Source organism: Schistocerca cancellata, chromosome 9 (assembly GCF_023864275.1).
Source record: "Schistocerca cancellata isolate TAMUIC-IGC-003103 chromosome 9, iqSchCanc2.1, whole genome shotgun sequence".
In the NCBI taxonomy this organism is placed as follows: domain Eukaryota; kingdom Metazoa; phylum Arthropoda; class Insecta; order Orthoptera; family Acrididae; genus Schistocerca; species Schistocerca cancellata.
This window is the reverse complement of record NC_064634.1, coordinates 59,663,312-59,683,206: the sequence shown is the minus strand read 5'-3', so window position 1 is coordinate 59,683,206 and position 19,895 is coordinate 59,663,312. Positions and strand designations below refer to the sequence as shown.

The 19,895-nt window shown below is 45.0% G+C and overlaps 1 protein-coding gene across 4 annotated transcripts in view; it reads right to left on the bottom strand.

Moving 5' to 3' along the window:
* The window catches only part of LOC126100793 (fatty acyl-CoA reductase wat-like), a 253,262-nt gene that overhangs the window by 130,206 nt on the left and 103,161 nt on the right, over positions 1-19,895 (bottom strand). For 2 of the 4 annotated variants that reach the window (XM_049911415.1, XM_049911418.1), the window contains exon 2: positions 16,591-16,642. The exons of 1 other annotated variant lie outside the window; for it this stretch is intronic. The gene's annotated coding sequence lies outside the window, so the exon portion shown is untranslated. The remainder of the gene's footprint in view (positions 1-16,590; positions 16,643-19,895) is intronic. One more of the 4 variants, XM_049911416.1, reaches the window with a different exon arrangement.

The window sequence follows — 19,895 nt, the reverse complement described above, 5'->3', positions numbered from 1 at the left end:
CGGCCAGTGTAGGAGATCGCTCCCCACACCATGATGCCGGGTGTTGGCCCTGTGTGCCTCGGTCGTATGCAGTCCTGATTGTGGCGCTCACATGCACGGCGCCAAACACGCATACGAACATCATTGGCACCAAGGCAGAAGCGACTCTCATCGCTGAAGACGACACGTCTCCATTCGTCCCTCCATTCACGCCTGTCGCGACACCACTGGAGGCGGGCTGCACGATGTTGGGGCGTGAGCGGAAGACGGCCTAACGGTGTGCGGGACCGTAGCCCAGCTTCATGGAGACGGTTGCGAATGGTCCTCGCCGATACCCCAGGAGCAACAGTGTCCCTAATCTGCTGGGAAGTGGCGGTGCGTTCCCCTACGGCACTGCGTAGGATCCTACGGTCTTGGCGTGCATCCGTGCATCGCTGCGGTCCGGTCCCAGGTCGACGGGCACGTGCACCTTCCGCCGACCACTGGCGACAACATCGATGTACTGTGGAGACCTCACGCCCCACGTGTTGAGCAATTTGGCGGTACGTCCACCCGGCCTCCCGCATGCCCACTATACGCCCTCGCTCAAAGTCCGTCAACTGCACATACGGTTCACGTCCACGCTGTCGCGGCATGCTACCAGTGTTAAAGACTGCGATGGAGCTCCGTATGCCACGGCAAACTGGCTGACACTGACGGCGGCGGTGCACAAATGCTGCGCAGCTAGCGCCATTCGACGGCCAACACCGCGGTTCCTGGCGTGTCCGCTGTGCCGTGCGTGTGATCATTGCTTGTACAGCCCTCTCGCAGTGTCCGGAGCAAGTATGGTGGGTCTGACACACCGGTGTCAATGTGTTCTTTTTTCCATTTCCAGGAGTGTATTAGGTTGGTGTGTAAGTTCGTAGCGTCTTAGTTTCGCATGTTGGGTTTCCGGTTGTTGTGGGTGTTCTTATCGATTGTCATTTTTATTTGTAGTACACTGTTGCTATTTAAGCTGACATATTTTCATTTTTTTCGTTTGGAGATAGTGAGCAGAGCTGAGGACGCTAAAAATGGAGTGCCTAGTACAGAAGTCGGAACATTTCCGTTATATTCTTCTGTTTGAGTTCAACAGAAGGGTAACAGCAGTGGAGGCAGCCGGAAAACTTTGCACCGTTTATGGGGATAATGCCATTGCACAGAGAACGGCAATAAAATGGTTTTCCGTTTAAAGGAGGATCATTTTGACATTAGTGACTCTGCACGTTCAGGAAGACCCTCGCGGTTTGATGAAGATCGTTTAAACGCATTGATACGCAATGACCCACATCACTGTAGACGAGAACTCGTAAATGAGATGAACTGCCACCACTCCACCTTCGTGCGACATTTGCATGCTATGTGGAAGGTTCAAAAATCGCGTGTATGGGTACCGCATGCTCTAAGCTGGGTGACCATATGTGTGTTTCTGCTCGTTCGTCATCAGCTGGCTCGGGGTCAACACCGATTCTGCATCGTTATTGGTGACGAAATGCAGGAAGATCTGCAGCGGATAGGCACTTGGTGGAGGGAGTGGCAACTGACCCTTAACATAGACAAATGTAACGTATTGCGAATACGTAGAAAGAAGGATCATTTATTGTATGATTATATGATAGCGGAACAAACACTGGTAGCTGTTACTTCTGTAAAATATCTGGGAATATGCATAGCGAACGATTTGAAGTGGAATGATCATATAAAATTAATTGTTGGGAAGGCGGGTGCCAGGTTGAGATTCATTGGGAGAGTCCTTAGAAAATGTAGTCCATCAACAAAGGAGGTGGCTTACAAAACACTCGTTCGACCTATACTTGAGTATTGCTCATCGGTGTGGGATCCGCACCAGGTCGGGTTGACAGAGGAGATAGAGAAGATCCAAAGAAGAGCGGCGCATTTCATCACAGGGTCATTTGGTAAGCGTGATAGCGTTATGGAGATGTTTAGCATACTCAAGTGGCAGAGTCTGCAAGAGAGGCGCTCTGCATCGCGGCGTAGCTTGCTGTCCAGGTTTCGAGGGGGTGCGTTTCTGGATGAGATATCGAATATATTGCTTACTCCTACTTATACCTCCCGAGGAGATCAAGAATATAAAATTAGAGGGATTCGAGCGCGCACGGAGGCTTTCCGGCAGTCGTTCTTCCCGCGTACCATACGTGACTGGAACAGGAAAGGGAGGTAATGATAGTGGCACGTAAAAGGCCCTCCGCCACACGCCGTTAGTTGGCTTGCGGAGTATAAATGTAGATGTAGATGTAGATGAGAGATGCCGTCTTTGTGTTAACATAAGGAAAAGAAAGGAATGGCTAAGCCAAACAAAGTAGCAACTTCGTGCATAGAGACCTTCGCGCATCCACAAAAGATAATGTTGTGCATCTAGTGGAACAATGACGGTGTGATGTGCTATGAACTGATTCCATCACTGCTGAAATTTATTGTCAACAACTGACACGTCGTGCAAATTTTTGGAAATTTGTGGTAAGGTCTTATGGGACCAAACTGCTGACGTCTTCGGTCCTTAAGCTTACACACTACTTAACCTAACTTAAACTAGTTTACGCTAAGGACAATACGCACACCCATGCCCGAGGGAGGACTCGAACCTTCGACGGGAGGCACCAAGCGAACCGTGCAAGGCGCCTGAGACCGCACGGCTACCCCGCGCGGCTCACCTCTTGCAGAAGTAGTCCAAGAACAGCGACCACAAAGACTGCGTGGAGTGATAACGGGTGCCTGACTTCTGCTAGACTGACAAAGAAAGTACTATAAAGGAGTGAGAATGGAAAGTCATTCTGCAGCCACCTTATTTTGCCGATCTTACGCCCTCAGATTTTGACCTTCTCCGCACTCTATCGAACAACGTTGAAGGAACTTTCTTTCCGGATAAAAATGCGCTGCAAACTCAACTCGACGGGTTCTTCACCTGAAAACCACATGATTTCTACAGTCCCGGAATCGGAAAGATACCCCAGCGTTGGCAGAGTGTTGTAAATAGTGAAGGAGTATGTATTACTGATGTCTAACGTCTCTGTTATGTGTATCTGTTGTGATTATTAAACACATGGAAAAACTCTACGCCGGCCGGTGTGGCCGTGCGGTTCTAGGCGCTTCAGTCTGAAACCGCGTGACCGCTGCGGTCGCAGGTTCGAATCCTGCCTCGGGCATGGATGTGTGTGATGTCCTTAGGTTAGTTAGGTTTAAGTAGTTCTAAGTTCTAGGGGACTGATGACCATAGATGTTAAGTCCCATAGTGCTCAGAGCCATTTGAACCAATTTTGAAAAACTCTACGACTTAATGGACCACCCAATATAACAGCGACTAACGTCCTCTTGTCAACGAGAGATCTGAAAGCAATCCAGTGTTCAAACTTACTTTTTATCAAAAAGCGGGTTCTTTGTCAAAACTTTAGCTATTAAGACTCCTCTACAGTCACTAGAAAGGTGTAATTGGAATTGTTCTGTATATCGCAATGCATCAAAGCTGCTGGAGTACTCACCAATCTTTCAATTTTGGCGTGCCTGGTAATATGTATCGTTAAATAGATAATAGGTCTAGACTAATTTCGGATCGCTGTATGGAATGCGCATGTAAAATTTTAAGACATTTTGTTTGTAATGAGACACACAGACAGACGTGTTCAGTGAATGCTCAGCATCGCGTTAAACGCACAATGAGCAGTATTTGTTTGGGCTGGCTCTACCTGCATACTGCAGAAATGAAATAGAAAATACTTGCAGAAAAATCAAAGAAAAAGCGCCTGATGACTCGGTATACATGGCAAGTAATCTAAATCCATAATACTAATCGATGGCATGGAGGGAATAGACGCAGTGATTTCATTGTTGTACATCCGGACACGGTAAGTTCTTGAGAGTAGTATTGCTCTGTATCACAGTGGCAATATGTTTTACGTCGTAAATTCACCAATCACCGTCTTATTAGGTGATTAACATACAGTCTTTCAGGCGTCGCTCCTAAAATTACTGGATTGCAGTTATTTATTGAGTCGTTAAAAAAAGGCGTTATCTTTGTCAACAACAAAAAAATGGTTCGAACGGATCAGAGCACTATGGGACTTAACATCTATGGTCATCAGTCCCCTAGAACTTAGAACTACTTAAACCTAACTAACCTAAGGACATCACACAACACCCAGTCATCACGAGGCAGAGAAAATCCCTGACCCTGCCGGGAATCGAACCCGGGAACCCGTGTATCTTTGTCAACAGAAAAGAGCCTAATACAGAGTTATGCTTACAGCATGTATTTAATCGTGGAAATTTCTGATAAATATTCCGCCACTCTCGTAAATCGTCTTGTTTGCGCGTTCCCTGCGCTAAGAAAAACAACAGTTAGTGCCACAACGTGTGCCACGCATCTCAGACGGAACGTAGGCCCCCTGTTGTCTGCACACTTTTAGGTCGCGATAAGTCGTTCTACAGTGTGACTCACACCATCATCCCATTATCCAGATTTCTGTTTATGAGGTATCTCTAAACTGATTAACAGAAATGCCATAGCAGTTCCTTAGAAAAGGAGTGGCTTTATCGTCTGTGCTTTCGAACATCATCGTTGAGCGTTCCGTGTTCAACGTGCTGCTAAATGCTCAGAAACGATGCGACTTGTGCATACGGCTGGTGTGCCTCAACGTGTTATATGCGATCGCAGCGCGCTCCAAGGGAAGTTGTTGGCTGTATCTGGCTTGCAAATCACGCTGTTGCGAAACAGACGAGCGTAAAATGATTTTTCAGCTCTGTTAAACCGCACATTTCCTCCCTTTTCCAATAGCTAGTCATGTTATTCTGTCTATAATATATATAAATTAAAACTTAAGTGTAGATGAATATGTAATAAGGCAAAAAAGAAAATACCATGTCCAGTTAGTAAGGATATCGGACTATAAAAGTTTCATTACAAATAGTGCAATACAAATTTACAATCGTTCTACACATAAGAGAAAAATTAATTCATCATTTTGACTTTTTAGTACAACCCTGAGGTAATATACTTGATCATTGTTCCTATCCAATGCCAACATGCCAAATACAGTGCTTGAAACAAGAACGTGCAAAATATTATGACCACCTGTTTAATAGCGTGTTGTTCCACTTTTCAAGCACAGTGATCGTGTGTGACATGTTTCTACAAGTCCTTGACAGGATTCCAGAAGTAGAGGCACCAAATCTCTACGCACAGGTCAAGCAATTCCCGTAAATTATGGGATGGTGGTTTACACACACACACAGACACGCAGCTGGCGCCTGACATGTGTCACAGTGGACGCAGATTAGGCACCTTTGCTGACCAGGTCAACAATGTGAGTTCACTATAACGCCTCTCAAACCACTGCAGCACGATTCCGACCTTGCCATACGGACAGTTATCCTGCTGGAACATGTGGTCGCCGTAGCAGGAGGGGAGGGGACGGAGGGGGGGGGGGGGACTTCAATCATGAAACGATGCAGGGGCCCGCAATAATGTTCACATAGTTCACTGCTGTCACGACGCGATCCATTACCACCACAGATACCATGGAAGCCCAACTCAACATACCGCATAGCATAGTTCTGTCCCCATCGACCAGAGCCTGCGGCGTATTGAATGGACCAATCCATCGACCTGATGTAACAAGAAATCAGCTTCATTTTGAAACGTCCCCTTAGAAAAATTATACACGACTGTGTTTAAACTGACACACAATATTTTTGGCGCAACGCAATCTGACTTTCAAAAATCCCTACAAAAGAATGGCCCTGACTAACATTAACCTATACCTTTCACAAATCGCTTACCTCACAAAAATCTTCGTTACTCGAACTACTGCAATACAGCGAGCGCCACTACTGCCAGCTAAATAAAAGAGTCAAACTACTGAAGGCACTAACTACTGATAGGCGTAGTTAGCAAATGAAAGATTTTGATAGAGAAAAAAACAATGTATTTACCTTAATAGTCATAATTGACATCCAGTCTTACAAATTTCAAAACTCCGCCATATCTCTCCCCACATCCACCACTGCTGGCGGCTCACCTCCAACTGCGCAACGCTACGCGCTGTTCACATCCAGCTGCCGCTGCCCAACACTACAATGGCAGACAACAATGCAAACTAGCCACAGGCTGCACACAGCACAGCCAGTGATTTTCATACAGAGCGCTACGTAACGTTGTTGTTGTTGTTGTGGTCTTCAGTCCTGAGACTGGTTTGATGCAGCTCCCCATGCTACTCTATCCTGTGCAAGCTTCTTCATCTCCCAGTACCTACTGCAACCTACATCCTTCTGAATCTGCTTAGTGTATTCATCTCTTGGTCTCCCCCTACGATTTTTACCCTCCACGCTGCCCTCCAATACTAAATTGGTGATCCCTTGATGCCTCAGAACATGTCCTACCAACCGATCCCTTCTTCTGGTCAAGTTGTGCCACAAACTTCTCTTCTCCCCAATCCTATTCAATACTTCCTCATTAGTTATGTGATCTACCCATCTAATCTTCATCATTCTTCTGTAGCACCACATTTCGAAAGCTTCTATTCTCTTCTTGTCCAAACTATTTACCGTCCATGTTTCACTTCCACACATGGCTACACTCCATACAAATACTTTCAGAAATGACTTCCTGACACTTAAATCTATACTCGATGTTAACAAATTTCTCTTCTTCAGAAACGCTTTCCTTGCCATTGCCAGTCTACATTTTATATCCTCTCTACTTCGACCATCATCAGTTATTTTGCTCCCCAAATAGCAAAACTCCTTTACTACTTTAAGTGTCTCATTTCCTAATCTAATTCCCTCAGCATCACCCGACTTAATTCGACTACATTCCATTATCCTCGTTTTGCTTTTGTTGATGTTCATCTTATATCCGTCTTTCAAGACACTGTCCATTCCATTCAACTGTTCTTCCAAGTCCTTTGCTGTCTCTGACAGAATTACAATGTCATCGGCGAACCTCAACGTTTTTATTTCTTCTCCATGGATTTTAATACCTACTCCGAATTTTTCTTTTGTTTCCTTTACTGCTTGCTCAATATACAGATTGAATAACATTGGGGAGAGGCTACAACCCTGTCTTACTCCCTTCCCAACCACTGCTTCCCTTTCCTGTCTCTCGACTCTTATAACTGCCATCTGGTTTCTGTACAAATTGTAAATAGCCTTTCGCTCCCTGTATTTTACCCCTGCCACCTTTAGAATTTGAAAGAGAGTATTCCAGTCCACATTGTCAAAAGCTTTCTCTAAGTCTACAAATGCTAGGAATGTAGGTTTGCCTTTCCTTAATCTATTTTCTAAGATAAGTCGTAAGGTCAGTATTGCCTCACGTGTTCCAGTATTTCTACGGAATCCAAACTGATCTTCCCCGAGGTCGGCTTCTACTAGTTTTTCCATTCGTCTGTAAAGAATTCGTGTTAGTATTTTGCAGCTGTGGCTTATTAAACTGATTGTTCGGTAATTTTCACATCTGTCAACACCTGCTTTCTTTGGGATTGGAATTATTATATTCTTCTTGAAGTCTGAGGGTATTTCGCCTGTTTCATACATCTTGCTCACCAGATGGTACAGTTTTGTCAGGACTGGCTCTCCCAAGGCCGTCAGTAGTTCCAATGGAATGTTGTCTACTCCGGGGGCCTTAATTCGTCTCAGGTCTTTCAGTGTTCTGTCAAACTCTTCACGCAGTATCGTATCTCCCATTTCATCTTCATCTACATCCTCTTCCATTTCCATAATATTGTCCTCAAGTGCATCGCCCTTGTATAGACCCTCTATATACTCCTTCCACCTTTCTGCTTTCCCTTCTTTGCTTAGAACTGGGTTTCCATCTGAGCTCTTGATGTTCATACAAGTGGTTCTCTTATCTCCAAAGGTCTCTTTAATTTTCCTGTAGGTAGTATCTATCTTACCCCTAGTGAGATAAGCCTCTACATCCTTACATTTGTCCTCTATCCATCCCTGCTTAGCCATTTTGCACTTCCTGTCGATCTCATTTTTGAGACGTTTGTATTCCTTTTTGCCTGCTTCATTTACTGCATTTTTATATTTTCTCCTTTCATCAATTAAATTCGTTGCCAATAAGAAAATATAAACAGCCTACTTACATAGCCCCCATGCTCCCCACAAAAAATTTTACAAATTGTTTTGGCCAGTGGCCAATAATGATTTGATAAAATTTTTCATAATTACACTAACAAAGATATCCAATGCACACACTTATTGATACAATGTTGGCTACGCGCTGTTCACATCCAGCTGCCGCTGCCCAACACTACAATGGCAGATAACAATGCAAACTAGCCACAGGCTGCACACAGCACAGCCAGTGATTTTCATACAGAGCGCTACGTAACGTTGCCAATAAGAAAATATAAACAGCCTACTTACAATTTGACAGGTGACACATTTCTAATGATCCACGGTGAAAACTCAGTAATGCTTTACCCACTGCAATCATAATTGAAGATGTCGTAGGGTCAATACAGGAACACGTGGGTATTGTGTGATGTCGAGCTTCATGTTCAACAATGGCCTTTGAACGATGTCCTCCGAAACACTTGTGCCTGCCCCAGCATTGTTCTCTGCCGTCAGATCATATCTTCCACAGATCATTGCCTGTCCTGTATTACGCAGTGGGGGATCCTCCAATCTCGATGTTTTGTGGCGAGAGGTGGCCGTCCAAAACCATATGGCTTATTCGTTACTTCACCATCCTTCAACCACTTCCCATAGGTGTGTACGCCATCAGGCGACCAGCTTCCCCGTTTCAGGGGATCTCATTTCCAATCGCAGCGCCACAATAAAGTGCCCTTTGTCAAAACCGCTTATTTCAGTGGATTTCCACATCTGCGGCCCGTATATTCGTTATAATGACTGCCCATGCATCACTGTTCTGCCTTCATTCTTTCCTTACTGCATAACGTATCCACAACACGACCGTGAGGCATTCAAACTCTCGGTGAGCAGTGGTCATAATGTTTTGGCTCACCAGTGAATCTTAACTCCAAGTAGTGCAAGCTTTCTGGTAGAAAAAGGGAAATCAGACAGACTCACTTCTCAGAGAGAATGCAGTTAGATTTACAAAACAACTATTATTATAGAATATAATACAGGGTGATTCAAAAAGAATACCACAACTTTAAAAATGTGTATTTAATGAAAGAAACATAATATAACCTTCTGTTATACATCATTACAAAGAGTATTTAAAAAGGTTGTTTTTCACTCAAAAACAAGTTCAGAGATGTTCAATATGGCCCCCTCCAGACACTCGAGCAATATCAACCCGATACTCCAACTCGTTCCACACTCTCTGTAGCATATCAGGCGTAACAGTTTGGATAGCTGCTGTTATTTCTCGTTTCAAATCATCAATGGTGGCTGGGAGAGGTGGCCGAAACACCATATCCTTAACATACCCCCATAAGAAAAAATCGCAGGGGGTAAGATCAGGACTTCTTGGAGGCCAGTGATGAAGTGCTCTGTCACGGGCTGCCTGGCGGCCGATCCATCGCCTCAGGTAGTTGACGTTCAAGTAGTTACGGACAGATAAGTGCCAATGTGGTGGCGCTCCATCCTGCTGAAATATGAATTGTTGTGCTTCTTGTTCGAGCTGAGGGAACAGCCAATTCTCTAACATCTCCAGATACTGTAGTCCAGTTACAGTAGCACCTTCGAAGAAAAAGGGACCAAAAACTTTATTGGCTGAAATGGCACAGAAAACGTTCACCTTAGGCGAGTCACGTTCATACTGAGTTGTTTCCCGCGGATTCTCAGTGCCCCATATACAGACATTGTGACGGTTGACTTTCCCGTTAGTGTGGAAAGTTGCTTCATCACTAAACACAATCTTTGAAACGAAAGATCCATCTGTTTCCATTTGAGCAAGGATAAAATCACAGAAATCGTTTCTTTTAAACTTATCAGCTGCAGACAGTGCTTGAACCAATTTCAGACGATAAGGTTTCATAACTAACCTTTTTCGTAGGACTCTCCATACAGTTGATTGTGGAATTTGCAGCTCTCTGCTAGCTCTGCGAGTCGATTTTCCTGGGCTGCGAACAAATGCTTGCTGGATGCGTGCTACATTTTCATCAATCGTTCTCGGCCGTCCAGAACTTTTCCCTTTGCACAAACACCCATTCTCTGTAAACTGTTTATACCAACTTTTAATACACCACCTATCAGGAGGTTTAACACCATACTTCGTTCGAAATGCACGCTGGACAACTGTCGTCGATTCACTTCTGCCGTACTCAATAACACAAAAAGCTTTCTGTTGAGCGGTCACCATCTTAGCATCAACTGACGCTGACGCCTAGTCAACAGCGCCTCAAGCGAACAAATGTACAACTAAATGAAACTTTATAGCTCCCTTAATTCGCCGACAGATAGTGCTTAGCTCTGCCTTTTGTTGTTACAGAGTTTTAAATTCCTAAAGTTGTGGTATTCTTTTTGAATCACCCTGTATTATAGAATATAATTTTATAAGGGAAAACACTTCCTAATGTACTGCAAAACATTAGGAAGTGCTTTCCTTTATAATATTATTATCATCATGTTCTGCCAAGAAACGATGACAAATTTAGTTAATGTTATAGAATATTCTTCTGTTGAATTACTAAGGAAGTATCAAAGCCTCTTACAAAACTCAAAGGTGGAAAACGAAGTATTTACATGTAGTGAGATACAAATCAGCAACACACGACACGTTAGCTTAACAACCTACGTCTCTACTCGTTACAGTGCACCAGTCTTGAATGACATTTGCATTTTACCATCTCCTGAAAGCTTTAATCGTAGATATGTTATTAACTGATATTTAATTATAATAAACTGTAAAAAGAACCATGTGTTTTTGATGGATCTTTAATGTGGCTTTGTTTTCAAGCGGCATACTTACGTAATGCGCTAATTATTTTCCGAAAATTCTACGACCACCAATACGACATTTCCTCTCATTTCATTACGGCAAATCGTACAATTAACGACGGATTTTAGAGAGATACTCAGTCAGCTGACACTTTGATGTAGCATAAATTCGTATATAAATCACACAAAACATGAGCTTAACTGAAAGACAAGCTGGCGCTTCCCTACTTTGTACTGAACAGAAATGGCGTCGTGTGACATAGGTGGCATTCTTCCGACTCATTGGTCTACGTTGAGACACGTGTTCAGAATATCTGACTTGCTTGATATTGCTCTGCACGTTCTGAAAGACTCCACCACTTGCTATTTCCACGCTATGACGCCAGAAACTCGCTACGCTCCACATTGACGCTCGAATGCACGGTCCATGTGCTGACGGCTTTATGCTATTCAGGGTTGGGATCCATATCTAATGGCATCGTCTATGCAACGTTGACCGCTTCTCTTCCCCCAACCAGCCATTGTTGTTGTGGTACTCAATGCCCAGACTGGTTTCAAGCAACTTTCCACGCTACTCTATGTGATAAAAACCTCTTCATCTTGAAACAGGTCAGTATTGAAGCAAGGGGGATTCTGGCACACTCTGCATTGTTGCCAGACGTATCTAATATGGCGGCGATGACGTCATCGAAGATGGCGGCGTGTAGACTTGGCAACAGCATATAATCACACCCAAGATAGCAGCCATGACATAATTCAAGATGCTGATTTGGCCAGGAAGTTGGAATTTTGGTGGGAAGATAGGTCAGTTAGGCTACCTCCACTAACCTAAGTTACCCGACTGCCACCTCATCCTAGGAAATGGCAGGGAGGGGACTCAACCTGTGCTAGACGTAAGTCTTTATTATTATGCATGCACTATTTATTTACACAATTTTAAGCAGTAAAGCCATCCAATGTGTTCACCACAAGGTCTAGAGTCCAGCTGACCTAGTACACAGTACCACCACCAGAGGGCACTCTCATCCATGATGTAATCCAAGATGGCGGTAATGACGTGAGCCGATGACGCAAGTACTCTTATCCAAGATGGCAGGAAACAGTGTGCTCGCCACGAGGTTCGGGCCAAGTGCACAGTACCACCACTAGAAGGTGCTGTCATTCATTCTGTGACCTAATCCAAGATGGCGGCCATGACCTCAGCTGATGGTGCAAGTACCATTATCCAAGATGGCGGATTTTGGCAGGAAACAATGTGTTCACCACGAGGTCTGGACCTAGTACACAGTATTGCCACCAGAGAGCAATGTCGTCTGTTCCATGACATAACCCAAGATGACTGTCTGGAGGGGAAAATGACTCAGCCTGTGCTGAGCTGCTAGAGAGAGGAAGGAGTGTACTTTATTTATTTTGGAACAATTTATTTAGGGATGGATTTCAGATAGTATATTTATCACACTGAAACAAAACACATGCTCTCACATGCTTGGGGTCACAGCACACAGCCCACAGACCTGTAAGCTGCTCCTAAATAACGCTATGGAGACATGCAAACAACTCCTAAATTACCGAAATAATTTCAGTTCAGACTTGCAAACTCCTCCTAAATAGTGCAGACATGAAATCAACTCGTAAACTGTCCAAATAACACATAGCACAGCTTACAGACCTGCTCACAAAATAATGCAACAAACATGCAAACAACATGCACAGACACCGCCTGCCTCCCCTATCCACTCAACCACACATGAGACTACCACACATGTTCCCAGAAGCTGAGATGTACCGGCAACTGTCAAATCATGCACAGGTGCCCACAAGCATGAGGTGGCGACATCCCTCTTATATTGACACCTGAGAAATTCCTCTACAAATACGTGACCACCTACACACCATTGCTGACACGACCAGATGGGAGCAAAGACCTATTTGGAGAGTACAGACGCTCAAAGGGTGCGAGCACGCCAAAATCCGTCATCTTCGATAATGATGACAGCACCCTCTGGTGGTGGTACTGTGTACTACTCCTGGACCCTGTGGGAATCACACTGTTTCCCACCATCTTGGGTAATGGTACTTGCATCATCGGCTGATGTCATGACTGCCATCTTGGGTTATAGTATGGATGAGAGCACCCTCTGGTGGTGGTACTGTGTACTAAGTCAGCTAGAGTCCAGACCTCATGGTGAACACTCTGGACAGCTGTACAGCATCAAATTGTCTGAATAAATAGTACATGCAAAATAATAAAAACTAATGTGCGGCACAGGTCAAGTACTCTCCCTGCCATTTCCTAGGACAAGGTGGCAGTCGGGTGACTTAGGTTAGTGGAGGTAGCCCAAGTGCCCTTTCTTACCCACCATTTTCTTGGATTAGTAGAGATAGCCCAATTGACCTACCTTCCCTCTAAAATTCAGACTTTCCGCCTATCCCTAGGAAGAGGTGGCGGTTGGATGACTTAGGTTGGTGGAGTCAGCACAATTGACCTATCTTCCCACCATTTTCTTAGGTTAGTAGAGGTGTGTTACATTGCCCTGATAGAATTTGAACTTGCTGCCATTTTCTGTGGAAGAGGGTTAGGTTAGTGGAGGTAGCTCAAGTTATCTATCTTCCCACCAAGAATCAGACTTCCCACCAAAATCAGCTATCTTGAATGACGTCATGGCCGACACGTTGGGTGACGACATGTGCTGTTGCCATGTCTACACGCCGCCATCTTGGATGACGTCATCGCCGTCATTTTGGAAACATCTGACAACAATGGAGAGTGTACTAGAAACTCCCTTGCAACAGTACTCAGGTTTATTGGGAGTTTGTTATTTGCATTTCCAGAATTTGTACATACTAAGAATGTCTCAAACACTAAGCGACAATTCTGAATTGCTTCTTATTCGCGCACAGTCTTTGGTCAGATTAGCTGTGTCGCTGGGTGATGTGCTTTTTTCGTCATCGCTGCTTGGCACTGAAGAATGTGAAAGTTCTATCGTTACATGAGTAGTGAGACAGGAGCCAAGCAGAGGACTCATGGCAGTGTAGACGTATAGTTAAGTGCATCTGTGTTTAAGTAAAATGATATGTATGTACGAATATTGCGAAAGACAGTAGAAAGAATCGATTAGTGATTTAGAATAAAATGTGCTGTAATAAGATTAGAAAAGCATATGTAGAGGAATGAGGATAATATTTTTTATTTAGTTGCATTGCATTCGCGAGTAGTTTGGAACCAGTGTTGAATGGGACATCCATATCAGGGAACTTAAAATTTTCATTGAAGACTGAGTAATTTTGAGCGTAAGGTATTTTTCTTGTTTATTAATTATTTTTCTGGCATTTGTGAGCGTAAGATATTGATATCAATGTTGCTATTTGTCAGTGTTAATGACTGTTGTAATATGAATTTCGTACAAGTAATAATACATCAGGTAATTTAAAAACAAATTGTTAACGAAATATTTCACCTAAGGGCCTTGTCCACATCCAAGATCCAAGTGAGTCTCACTCAATGACGTGTGTAAAATAGTTTACTTGTTGTATGGAGGACGACACTAAGCTCTCAGCAACTGTATTTAGAAATTTGCAGCAGGCGCAGAGAGAGCAGCGTATACCAAGCTTCCAAGCAAGAACACTACAAGGTAACATTGCAGGATCAGTTTGCTACATAAATTGTCAACTCACAGGGACCATTTCATGAACAGCATGACTAGGCCGATCATTAACGCACAGGGACCACTACGTTTAATTAAGGAGATTACTCATGAAGTTCAGCATTTAGTCACTTTGCACTTTTTCTGGAAAGATTGTAAAACAGGGCCAAATTCATGTTATACTCTCGCAGGAAGATATTTGGTTTCTCTCGCAGTTGCAAATGCACAAAGTCACCCAAAACGACAGAGAAGTTACAGCCAACCAATCAAGGCAGAACGAGTTCAAAACGAAACGTAAATAAATACACTCCTGGAAATGGAAAAAAGAACACATTGACACCGGTGTGTCAGACCCACCATACTTGCTCCGGACACTGCGAGAGGGCTGTACAAGCAATGATCACACGCACGGCACAGCGGACACACCAGGAACCGCGGTGTTGGCCGTCGAATGGCGCTAGCTGCGCAGCATTTGTGCACCGCCGCCGTCAGTGTCAGCCAGTTTGCCGTGGAATACGGAGCTCCATCGCAGTCTTTAACACTGGTAGCATGCCGCGACAGCGTGGACGTGAACCGTATGTGCAGTTGACGGACTTTGAGCGAGGGCGTATAGTGGGCATGCGGGAGGCCGGGTGGACGTACCGCCGAATTGCTCAACACGTGGGGCGTGAGGTCTCCACAGTACATCGATGTTGTCGCCAGTGGTCGGCGGAAGGTGCACGTGCCCGTCGACCTGGGACCGGACCGCAGCGACGCACGGATGCACGCCAAGACCGTAGGATCCTACGCAGTGCCGTAGGGGACCGCACCGCCACTTCCCAGCAAATTAGGGACACTGTTGCTCCTGGGGTATCGGCGAGGACCATTCGCAACCGTCTCCATGAAGCTGGGCTACGGTCCTGCACACCGTTAGGCCGTCTTCCGCTCACGCCCCAACATCGTGCAGCCCGCCTCCAGTGGTGTCGCGACAGGCGTGAATGGAGGGACGAATGGAGACGTGTCGTCTTCAGCGATGAGAGTCGCTTCTGCCTTGGTGCCAATGATGGTCGTATGCGTGTTTGGCGCCGTGCAGGTGAGCGCCACAATCAGGACTGCATACGACCGAGGCACACAGGGCCAACACCCGGCATCATGGTGTGGGGAGCGATCTCCTACACTGGCCGTACACCACTGGTGATCGTCGAGGGGACACTGAATAGTGCACGGTACATCCAAACCGTCATCGAACCCAGCGTTCTACCATTCCTAGACCGGCAAGGGAACTTGCTGTTCCAACAGGACAATGCACGTCCGCATGTATCCCGTGCCACCCAACGTGCTCTAGAAGGTGTAAGTCAACTACCCTGGCCAGCAAGATCTCCGGATCTGTCCCCCATTGAGCATGTTTGGGACTGGATGAAGCGTCGTCTCACGCGGTCTGCACGTCCAGCACGAACGCTGGTCCAACTGAGGCGCCAGGTGGAAATGGCATGGCAAGCCGTTCCACAGGACTACATCCAGCATCTCTACGATCGTCTCCATGGGAGAATAGTAGCCTGCATTGCTGCGAAAGGTGGTACACTGTACTAGTGCCGACATTGTGCATGCTCTGTTGCCTGTGTCTATGTGCCTGTGGTTCTATCAGTGTGATCATGTGATGTATCTGACCCCAGGAATGTGTCAATAAAGTTTCCCCTTCCTGGGACAATGAATTCACGGTGTTCTTATGTCAATTTCCAGGAGTGTATTTGAACGAAACTTCCAATCCCCGAATAACTATTGCAACTTACATCCATTGGAACCGGATTTCTGTTTTCATATTATGATCTCTCCCTTTCGTCCTATAACCAAACTGTCGATTCCCTCATATTGCAGAATGCGCCCTATCATTTTTCATGTCACCCATTCGTGTGCACGTACATAGGAACGTGTCTGTCTCAAATACCTGGTGTCACTTCTCAGAGGGCTGGCGTAACAAATCTAAGGGGGCAACTGAAAGTTACGTCTTTATTAGCAAGCCGCCCGTGCTTTGGTGGGACTCAGTCAGTAAAAAGTTTGGCGACAGAAGTGATTCGCTAGGCACAGCGGCCGGCAGACGGAACACTCACTCTTAGCTGCCTCTCGTAGCCGCGCAGTGGACCAACTGGCTCCGAAACCTGGACATAATAGAAAAATGGATATAAAATTCTACAAAACTGTTTTCTTCTTAGACTCATTGTGTCGCTGATTAAAACTCCAATGTCGGAGTTACAAAATTCAAATTAGTGGATCTAACATAGCGGATCAAAAACTATAAATTTAACAGATTCTAGTACACAACTGGCCATTGAAATTGTTACACCAAGAAGATGACGTGCTACAGACGCCAAATTTAACCAACAGGAAGAAGATGCTGTGATATGCAAATGATTAGCTTTTCAGAGCATTCACACAAGGCTGGCGCCGGTGGCGACACCTACAACGTGCTGACATGAGGAAAGTTTCCAACCGATTTCTCATACACAACAGCAGTTGACCGGCGGTCCCTGGTGAAACGTTGTTGTGATGCCTCGTGTAAGGAGGAGAAATGCGTACCATCACTTTTCCGACTTTGAGAAAGGTCGGATTGTAGCCTATCGCGATTGCGGTTTATCGTGTCGCGACATTTCTGCTCGCGTTGGTAGAGATCCAATGACTGTTAGCAGAATATGGAATCGGTGGGTTCAGGAGGGTAGTACGGAACGCCGTGCTGGATCCAAACGGCTTCGTATCACTAGCAGTCGAAGTGACAGGCATCTTTTCCGCATGGCTGTAACGGATCGTGCAGCCACGTCTCGATCCCTGAGTCAACAGATGGGGACGTTTGCAAGACAACAACCATGTGCACGAACAGTTCGACTACGTTTGCAGCAGCATGGACTATCAGCTCGGAGACCATGGCTGCGGTTACCCTTGACGCTGCATCACAGACAGGAGCGCCTGTGATGGTGTACTCAACGACGATCCTGGGTGCACGAATGGCAAAACGTCATTTTTTTCGGATGAATCCAGGTTCTGTTTACATCACCATGATGCTCACATCCGTGTTTCGCGACATCGCGGTGAACGCACATTGGAAGCTTGTGTTCGTCATCGCCATACTGGCGTATCACTCGGCGTGATGGTATGGGGTGCCATTGGTTACACGTCTCGGTCACCTCTTGTTCGCATTGACGGCACTTTGAACAGTGGACGTTACATTTCAGATGTGTTACGACCCGTGGCTCTACCCTTCATTCGATCCCTGCGAAACCCTACATTTCAGCAGCACAATGCACGACCGCATATTGCAGATCCTGTACGGGCCTTTCTGGATACAGAAAATGTTCGACTGCTGCCCTGGCCAGCACATTCTCCAGATGTCTCACCAATTGAAAACGTCTGGTCAATGGTGGCCGAGCAACTGGCTCGTCACAATACGCCAGTCACTACTCTTGATGATCTGTGGTATCGTGCTGAAGCTGCATGGGCAGCTGTACCTGTACACGACATCCAAGCTCTATTTGACTCAATGCCCAGGCGTATCAAGGCCGTTATTACGGCCACAGGTGGTTGTTGTGGGTACTGATTTGTCAAGATCTATGCTCCCAAATTGCGTGAAAATGTAATCACATGTCAGTTCTAGTATAATATGTATGTCCAATGGATACCCATTTATCATCTACATTTCTTCTTGGTGTAGCGTTTTTAATGGCCAGTAGCGTAAAACGTCAGGTGTAAAGTATTGTGAGGTCGCCGATAACGAATTAGATGTCGAAATTGCCGTTATCTTATATTTTTCAATCGAAATCATAATGACATTTGTCGCTGTCGTGTTGTGCAGTGGGAGACGGTTCGAAAAGCAAATCTTTTTACCTTAGGTGGCAGCTGTTCATCTTCTTCAATTGTCATTTTCTGGACACTCGAGATGAATGGTTTCGAAGATGCCAGAAGCCGATGGAATATGACACGCATCGATTTCTGACGACAATATTTGGGTGTAAAATCTTCTCGGTAACGGCGAGCGTCCTTATTCCGAGCTTCGTGCACACGGCGAGAGTTTCTGCTGCTATTCTTTGTGATTTCCAACTCTTACCTTTACCAGCAAAGTCGCCGGATCTCCCTCAACAGAGAACGTTTGGAACATCAAGGGCTGTGCCCTCCAACCAGCTCGGGATTTTGACGATAAAACTCGCCAATTGGACAGAATTTGGCACGATATCCCTCAGGAGGACACCTAATACCTTTATCAATCAATTCCAAGCCAAATAACTGCTTCCATAAGGGCCGGAGGTGGAGCAAGACATGCTCAATTTGTGAAGCTCTTTCTCCTGAATAAATCATCCATTTTTTAAGAAGGTTGTAATTATTTGTTTGTCTGTACATGTGCATCTCAATTACCGATTTCCGTTCCATTCGGGTAATTCTTTCGTTCGTCTTAAAGTGAATTTGTCGCATCTTCACTAGCAAGCTCACTTTCGTGAATGATGTTAGTTCTTCATTAACAACGGATCACGCTTATAAATATTCTCCGTAAAATATAATGTTCAGTCCGTATCACATTTTCCTAATGTCATCTACATTGTCACGATAGTGTTATGATAGTACCGGTCACCGTAATTTCCATATTACAAATCCACAAAAGACTGAAGAGTTCCAGTTCGTTAATGAATTCTTCCAATTATTCCACCTCCAGCAGTGGTGTTTAAGACATTACCTCTAACTGTAGCTAATGAACTCTGGAAACTTTCTGGGTGATTCTCATTTTGTAAGGAGTCAGCTGAAACGTCTCCTTTTTCATGTTTTGTACGTTACAAAACAAGACAAGACAGGATGCCGTACCTCATCGTACAGAGATTCTAGTTATCTGTTGTGAATCCATAGTACAACTGTCTCTTGAATTACGCCCTAGTTGTCAAACGTATCCTATTTTCACCACAACATGTTTCGCGACAACGTTATCCCATTATCAAATGCTATAAAGCAATTATCAATACAGCGCAGTACTGTGTCTACTGACAGCCATATAAAATATTTATATCGTGCTGTAGTATAACATATCTTAACCCTATAGTGCCCTGCGTGATATATAATATAACAAGTGTAACAGAGTCAAATACTCAGCGAAGTGACACATCGGACAAAAAGGTCGGGTACGGCCTTTCTGTTATACGTTCCCAGAGTGACGGACAGAATCGGCCGTATATTGCGCAAATACTGCGTAAAGATTATTTGTAAACCGACAAAGAAGATCAAAATGTGTGTCAGGTCGGCAAACGAGAAAAGGGACCCACTTGCAATGTATGGATTATACCGCATGTCGAAAAAGAAGAGGAGGGCTACCACAATAGTTCTGTCAGTTGTAGACTGCCAAAAAGACGAGTATGATCATTGACCTGTGTGGGACGAAAC